Source organism: Thermobia domestica, chromosome 4 (assembly GCF_964235325.1).
Source record: "Thermobia domestica chromosome 4, izTheDome1.hap1.1, whole genome shotgun sequence".
Lineage (NCBI taxonomy): Eukaryota > Metazoa > Arthropoda > Insecta > Zygentoma > Lepismatidae > Thermobia > Thermobia domestica.
The window spans coordinates 293,218,259-293,227,168 of record NC_137457.1 but is presented as its reverse complement, the minus strand read 5'-3'; the positions used below and the strand labels follow the sequence as shown (position 1 = coordinate 293,227,168).

Genomic DNA, 8,910 nt, shown 5'->3' with positions numbered 1-8,910 from the left:
TCATACTAAAGGCCTAACTACTGCAGGAAACATATGTTAGTCGAACTCTTTAGTATGGCACTAGTCACCCGTCATAACGACTCTCCATAAGGCCTGTAGTGTTTTCCCAAATTGGCGCGAGAGTTATTGAAATATGATGTGTTCAAATATAGTGTCGTGAAAAACACTACTTAGAGGAAGCACATCAGAGAGAGAGAGAGGTTTATAATATAAATATAAGAGTATAAAGGATTTTATTGTACGTACAAGTAAATACTTTCATGATTGTGACGAAGATTTTACTTCTTCTGGAATAGAAAATGAAATTAAATAAAATCTTATCTTTAAGTTTTACGTCTCACGATTATGCCAGCTAGGCTAAAGGAGACGGTGATGATGAGGAATAAATGAATGAAATGGTGGAATGAAGAGTGAGAGGAAACGGGATAATCCCGAGAAAACCCACGCCCATGGTGTTTGTCCACCACAAAGCTCACTTGGCACGAGAAAGTGGGTTCTCACTTTATTCGTTCCACCATTGCCTTCATTTATTTCTCATCATCACCGTCTCCTTTAGCCTAGCCGGCATAACAGTGGGATGCAAAACTTACACATTTCATTTGATTTTAGATCTTCAAATTTGATATTCTCGGAATATTTATTCGAAAGTCGCAACAAAATAATGTACAAAACGACATGAACCATCCATGATCCCCATGCAAGCAGGGAGATTCAGTGGTGGAGCACGCACCTCTGGCACATAGGGTTCCTTGGTTCAATCCCAGCTCCCATCAAGTGTTGTGGACAAACACCGTATCTGTGGGTTTTCTCGGGGTTCGACCGTTTCCATCCTCCTTTTTTTTTTTATATAATACCATTGTCATCCATCTTATCGTCGTCTCTTTTAGCGTTAGTGCAAAACAAACTTTCAGCACTTCGTTTCCCCAGTACTATCTTATCAAAACAGTTTCATTCCTCCTCCTCTTAAAAATGTACTATAGTCATTAAAAGTTTAACTTCTTGTGTAATTTCTTTCCACAAATGGTTTGGAATTAATTGAACTTTCTGATATACCTGAAGAGAAAATAAGGTTGTTCTGTCTAGTTTACAAGAATACACATTCAAATAGGTTTACTCCCTTCACAGTTATTACCCCGACTGTGGTTACTACAGTAAAAGGTGTGGGCCCGCTAGCGTAGTTCTGGGTTTGATTACCGGTGGGGACACTCGGTCGAAAAGGTGTAACAACTTTTTCAAGCCAGTCATCCTGAGGAGTTTTTTTCCTAGGTTTCCTTATTCACACCAGGCAGAAGCTGGGATGGTACCTGACATACAGGTCCCAGGCCACTTGCCCCCTTCCCCAAATAGTGTGCTCGCCGAGGGACGTCATCCTTCACATATGACGGACTTAAGGCCATAAATGTCAGTTATTCCCGGAAACATGTATAAATAAATAAAACTACAATAAAAGGAACTGAATTCAGTTGTTTTCTCCAATAAACACGGTTTTAAGACTTGGTTCCAAATTACAAAAGTTAATTTCAAACCTCTGTGGATTCATCTACATCTTATCACTTATTTTCTTTCTTTTTGACGTTTTTGTGTAATTTTCTGTCTAGCTAAAACGATTTTATTGATTCAAAGTAAGTGATAGAATACTGTTTTAAGCCACAATCTTTAAGGAATGATAATAAAGATACTACAAAAGAATATTGATAATATATTTTATTTATACTATTTGATTATAGCACTATAAAAAATCTTAAAACATTGGGTAACAAATCAGGAAAAAAGGCACTTCATTATACATATATAATAAATCGATAATATTCTAGTCAGTACTGTATAATACGAATTTCATTGTCCAATGTTTGTAACTAGACGCAAATACAATAATCACCATAATAGCATTAAAAGTAACCTTAACAATCTAATACAAAGTATTATATTACAAATTACTATCAATAACGCATATAAAAAATATGAACTTAATATTTTTTAACGAATTGTGTAACAGATATCTAACTTTCTTAAAACAAGATTGTACAAAAGGTACTTTAAATATAATGTGTGTGTATCTGATCTTCATATTGATAATCATGTACAATTCATTAGTTTTGACATCAGATGGTAAAATCAGATAGAATAACTTTTTAAAATATATATATATATATATATATATATATATATATATATATATATATATATATATATATATATATATATTATACAGAAACTTGTCTTTCAACATAAAAATGTTAGTCCAACTTAATCATATATTTTTTAAAAAATTGTTCTTGAGAAAAGATTTCCTGCAGTGATTTAACTTGATTTAAATGGAAACCTATGCATAAAGTTAATACCATATGAGTCCGTTTAAGCCAGATTTTGCTAACGGTTAGTTTTCTTTTAAAATGGGTTGTCGACAAATTCATTCTTATCCTTTCAGGTGTACGCGTTAGCAAAATCGTATTGTAAAGGAGTGCACGAGTGGCAACAATTCTTTCAACAGAAGGAAAAGATCTAAGTTGGAGTATGATTTCTACAGAAGGTCGTTTCAGGTTTATTGTAACGAATTTGGTCGTGAAGTAGTAGCACGCATGAACATGACACGTACAAGAAATTATTGCGGGTAATTCGCACGGGTGAATTGTAAGGACGACTGTTGTGTGTATGGGTCATTTGTTCTAGTTATAGTCAAATAATGTTTCTATATCAAAAGAATTAAAGCTCTGACCAATTGCAGCTAAACGGGTACCCTTGCTGTTGCTGGGCCCTACAATATTGGGTATCAAGCACACCCCCGATGTAGTACAAAATGTGCGTTCTTTGGTGCGACGTGACAACCAGAATCCATCATCTCAAAGAATAGAAGTAGTAGTACAATATTTCGCCGCGATCGTAAACAGCATACTGGCGCAAGATTTACATTTAGCAAAGCAGCATAAGTCTCGTACTTCGTCATTTACATATGATCGGAAAACAAAATGAAAAGACAAAAGCCGCTATCTTGAAGGATACAGGTGAAAGTTTGTAGGGGCTCTATACGAGACATGAAAGTGTCTGTGTCTGTCGGAATGTAACAAAGAAGGCCATCTTCTACCGTCCCCGTGATTTCGAAGGTCGTTCTGTCTGGGTACATGAATGTGTAGGGTTTTTTTTTTTTTTTTTTAACTTTATGGTTGTTTGGTGGTTACAGCAATACTAGCAGTTTCGCTACGTAGAATGGAAAAGTGCTAAAATCAATGTAGCTTATTGCCAGACGAATATTTTAGTTTTTGGATACAATATCATGATATTTCATCCCTACATGGCAGCGATATATATATACAGGGGCTGATCCAAGGGGGGCCTCCACCCTTGACGCTCAGGTATACACTGGATAAACTGGGCTTCAATCCTGCTTTACACTGGATAAAGCGGCAAACTATGGTTTAGCCCCTCTCTTGATCCGCCACTTATTCACCAAGACAAGCTGTATAGTTGCATGATGATGTCAAAGGTGACGTACGAGAAACGGATGATACGTGAAACGGGAATTCATGTAATTCCTTAATGCATCTCCCATGGATATTTGTGAGTCCCCGATGTTGAAACGAACGTTCGGTCGTCAAAGCTGCGCACACACTGTCTTTGAAAAATCTGTCAAGAGGAACTGAACTTCAACACCGTCTCCTTCACTGGGAACTGAGGCCGTGTCCAAAAGTGCATAGTGCACACTTCGAGGATGCACACTCGAAGTCTACAAATCGAGTGCACACTAAATAGTGTACACTTCGTAAAATTAGCTTTTGATCAGCACTTGCTTACAGCGCCTCGTTGTGGTGGAATATGGAACATTGATGACAAAAGAAGGGAGAATTTCGCGTACTAGAAAAAATTAGCATGCTTTTTTTTCTTTAGATGAATGACTTTCCAGTTATATTAAAGATAAATAAACCGTTCAGATTGACTATATGGGGTAACCATAAAATGATTTAAGAGTTTTTTTTCATGTATGCCAACAGCTTCAGCTTTGCCGTGCCTGCAAATATTTGTCATTTTGGGTATTTCACGCGCAGATTAACAAGAGCGGAGCATAAATGCAATACATATATAATATATGTGTGCGTTGTCTTATGTGCACAATATACTCGTAACAACATAAAAAACAGTAAAATATTGGCGATATTCTACTTTATTAGGCATGCTTGCGGAGGGAATATTTAATAATCTCCCGAAAGAAGAGTAGCACTGGTGATTAGGGCGCTGAAGACACTTTTGCGAATTAGTTTAGGAATTTTATTGCAACTGAAAGTAGGCAACGTGCAAGGGCTTTAGGACACAGAGGAGAGCGGTATTTACAATAATGTGGCACAAAACTACTTTGGGAGAGGGTTGATACTGATTATAATTGCTTCCTGTACGGTAGATTTCACAACAATGACAGTATAATTGTTGTAGTTCTACTGTATTCTTTCAGTTCAGGCATACTGATTGAACTCTTTCTACCATATTGCGCTAATATTGAAGTTCCTTAGATGTTATTCTTTCACTGTGAATTTATTTATTTTACCTGGAAATCATCGAAATTGTGTCTCCGTATTCTTAATCTACAGCAAAAGTTAACACATAGAAGGATGACAAGGAAAGAAATGGTAAAGTTGAACAACATGAGGACCAAAATAACAGAAAAAAGCTATTATGTCGCTATGAAATACCAATTTATAAGGATAATGCATACTCAAGGCGAATAACCCTAATGAAAGTAGTATGGTAAAAATAACAACAAAAAAAGTGAGATTACTATCTTATAAGCCTGCTTGAATGGAGTTCTGTATATTGTATACACTTCAACATTTACGTGCATTTTACTACGCTTTCGGCGCCCTACATCTCTCTTGAAATATACTCTCCTACATGCTTCCCACTGCGAAAATGGTTATTCAGTAACGAAACAAATCCTCTCGTCCAAATATAAACGTAAAATAAACTACTAAAAATATAATAAGAATTTTATGAAAATTAAGAGACGGTTTTATGAAAAAATACAGTATGTAATGTAATGGCTCTCATTGTTCAACTATACGGAAGAAATTATTGTTCATAATCTTTTAATACTGGGTACAGTAATGGGATTATATGAATTAAGAGGAAGGCGAGTCTTTACTTTGGACATTTCTTTCAATGAATCGTTCAATGAACCGATTCGTAACGAAGACGGAAAAGAAAGTGCTCTGCGGGGTTCCAACCAGCCTTCACTCGCTAACACTCGCTCGTCAATATTATGTGAATTAAATATTATACTTTGGTACAAAAAGGAACCAACCTACCTACTACCTTATATACAGTATATGGGTGAAGAGGCAAGTTGTTAAAACCGGAACCAAGAGATCAAATCGCTAAATCGAAGAATAAAAAAAATGAAATGGCCATAGTAAAGACTTACCAGGAGTAATTTGTGAAATCTTTGATAAATGTGGAGAAAGGAATTTTTGATCTGTATTTCACTTTTCGGTACCTGTCAAAAATACACAATGTATGGTAATTGGTATATTACAGTCTCTCTCAAGTGCAAGGAAATATGGTATCGTTGAAAGGAATTCGTTTAGAATCAAAACTATAAAATTAGGCTTATGTGTCTATGAATTAACCTTTGCGGCTGCGGCTGTAGCTGTAGCTATAGAGAAATGAATAATCTATGTATACTATGCTAGAACTTAATATATTCATACACCATTAAAATTTGTCATTTACGTGCAAATAGCCGCATTACCGATAGTGCAACTATTTCAATTAAGCTACATAAACCATGTAATATTTAAGCACAAATGTCTTTATAGCATTAATAAAGAAATTATTTGTTTGTTTTCCCTATACTATTTTAAATTCTATTGCATACTCAAAGAACATAACGTAAATACATTTGTTATTTGCGTAATATTTTTATATTCGACTTGTAAAATCACTAACTTGTATGTTTATCAAGTAAATTATTATAAAATCAGTCCACAAATATATTTACTTAAACAAAAATATTAAGAATATGCCTATTAAAATTTTATTAGGTCATTCTACGAGAAATCGCCATATTAAGCACACAAGTATACTAACGTAGTGTACATCCTCGCACACTACGCACTATGCACTCGCACACTTGTGAACTTGGACCTTTTGACGCACACTAGGTGACGTCACTTCCGGAAATAAGCGTACTTCAAATGTGCACTTGTATCTTTTGGACACGGCCTGAGATATAGGGTGATAGCTAACTGACACGGCTTGTACACTCATGTTCAAAATTATTGTAGCATGTCTATAAATATGTTGCTGTAGGAATATAATTTGATAAAGAATTCGCCCGGTATTTCTTACAATGTTAGTATGTGTATAATCGGCAAAGACATGTATGTGGCAAATTTCATGTAAAAAGAGCAGTAAATAAGAACAATAAAACGAAAATAAAACTTTCTTGTCCATTTAGCAATATTTTGTTTTACTTATTCTAATTTTCGTATTTATAATTCTTTTCCTGCGAAATTTACCACAAATATACATTTCCCGATTATACACATAGTATCAGTATTAAAAGTACCCTGCAAAATCATTATCAAATTATATTCTTACAAGAAGACAGTTATAGATATGCGACAATTATTTTGGACATGAGTGTACGTCGAGTACAATCACTGGCGGCGTTGCGGTATTTTTTTTAAAGATATTAAGGGTGCCAAATATTTATCATAAACGTGCTTCTGCGAATTTTGAAAAAAATCTATGTATCATTGTTTATTCAAAACCAAGTTAAATGCCCAGTCCCTTGAAACGAGCTTCGAAGGATTATTTTGTCTCCCCTTTTGAGAGCTTTCCTAGAAGATTAGGATCGATACTCAAGACACGCGACTCCTTTACAATAGATAAATTTACTAATCTAATAGAAGATATGGTGTTTTCTGATATGGAATATATTTAATATCGAAAAAAATCTAAATATAGTCAACCTATAAAATTTGCTATAATGTACATTATCTCTGCTTTTACACTTATGCATTCAAGAATTCTTGGTCGTCTTACACGGAGATCATTATAATGATGTGTGATATTTACACACACACACGTCTAAAAATATATGTTATCTTTAAGGTGTGGGATGGTAATTTCATAGAATAACGAGTTAAAATGCTAAAAGCAACATTAACTGAGTAGATGCTTGATTTTCCTCATGTATTTAATCTACTACAGTCAAACTATTTTCAGTCATGAGCCAGAATTTCAAGATAAGTAAAAGATAGAATTTTCTTTCCTTTTGCTAAAATATATGAAGCTAGATTTTAAAAAAATCGAGTTTAATTTTTTCCCCACTTATTACTTGAAATATGTATTATAATTTAAATTACTCTGTTTATAATTGCTTTTAAAAATCAAATAAAAGGACGGATCACAGAAAGGAATCAACATACGGTTTGCCGCTTGTTCAGACACACTGCTATAATCTAAAATATTCTGTTTCGCCCTAGACAAGTCCAAAACCAAGTAAAACATTTAAAATATAACTTTTTTGAAGAACCACAGGAAAATTATGTAATTTTACCTTTGCTTGTATTATTATTATCATCACAAGAATTAATATTTCCTAGATTTTTTTGAAATGATGAAAGAAACCTTGTGAAAGTGGAAGCAATAAACACAACACAACACATCCCATTAATGGTATAGTATTCCGCACTTTAACTAATCATTCTTCAGAATAATTGAATTCCACGACTTGGTGGTAATATAGGTACATCTATCTTCTGGGACTTCATGACATGATTGTTGAATCACTTCATTTCTTAACTAATACTATATTATTGTCTTTATTACTATATATAGAAGGCACATCTTAGTATCTTAGATCAGTGTCATAAAAACGCTTCGTCATACTCATACAAAAATATTATTCTATTATATCAGTTGTTGGGTATCCTGGTCCATCACAGTCCGTAGTGTATTCTGCTAAAAGAAAATTAACAATGATATTTATTTACTTAAAAAAACTAAATGTAACTTAACATCAATTTACATTATTTGAAATTTACTGTTTATGGCAACCGGGCTAAATAAAATACTGATTTATAATTTAACGTGGGGATTCAAACCTGGGTCTCCTTTATCATAATTTAACTGTTTCAACAGCCTTCTGGCAACACAGAGAGCTTTCCAGGAGCCGAGAGGCTAGTTTGATCGTTTTAAATATGAATTGTCTCAAGCAGATTTAAGGAGGGAATAGGGAATAAAAAATATCCATGGGTGGTAACTAAGCTGGCATCCATAACTAAGCTGGTAGCTAGTGATATCTCAGTTGTCTACAACCTGAAGGAATGGTCATATCTAGGCTTGGAAATCATGATTTTAAAACGGCAGTAAGTTTGTTTGATTTGTATTTATTTCTATCTATGCCCTTTGGGTTAGCAGCGAGATTATATTGGACAAAACCTCATGATCTGAACCACGCTGTGCATTTGAAGCTCTTCCACCAGAATCTAAAAAAGATCCTTATGCATCAAAGATATATACAGCTTTTTGTAATCCAGCCACCCCTATTGGGACCCTAAGTTTAGGTACCTGGAAAGATACTGCATGTCCTAGGCTATATATATATAATAAATTTCAATAAAATGTGGATAATAGTTATGGAGATAAATTTCTTCAAACCAAACAGAACAATAAAACATAGTACTCATATGGGGAAAACCGGGAAACGGAAAAGCAATTAAAATTTAATGAAGTTATGCAAATACTAGTTGAATAATACTTTACCATGAATCATACGGAGATCCAAATATTTCAATAGAGTTATCAGCAATTAAGAGTACATAAAACTAATCGAAGATTTTACAAATTCCGCTTTCTCGCTCTATTGTAGACCCCCCAATGCTACGAATGCACATAAACTAGCAGTTAGCCCTCCCT

At 34.3% G+C, this 8,910-nt stretch overlaps 1 protein-coding gene across 2 annotated transcripts in view; it reads right to left on the bottom strand.

Annotated features, from left to right (window-relative positions):
* Positions 1-1,689: 1,689 nt before the first annotated feature.
* Positions 1,690-8,910, bottom strand: part of LOC145684182 (uncharacterized) — a 30,842-nt gene continuing 23,621 nt past the window's right edge. Inside the window, exon 8 of one of the 2 annotated variants that reach the window (XM_081756195.1) lies at positions 1,690-7,953. The gene's annotated coding sequence lies outside the window, so the exon portion shown is untranslated. The remainder of the gene's footprint in view (positions 7,954-8,910) is intronic. The other variant, XM_081756194.1, reaches the window with a different exon arrangement.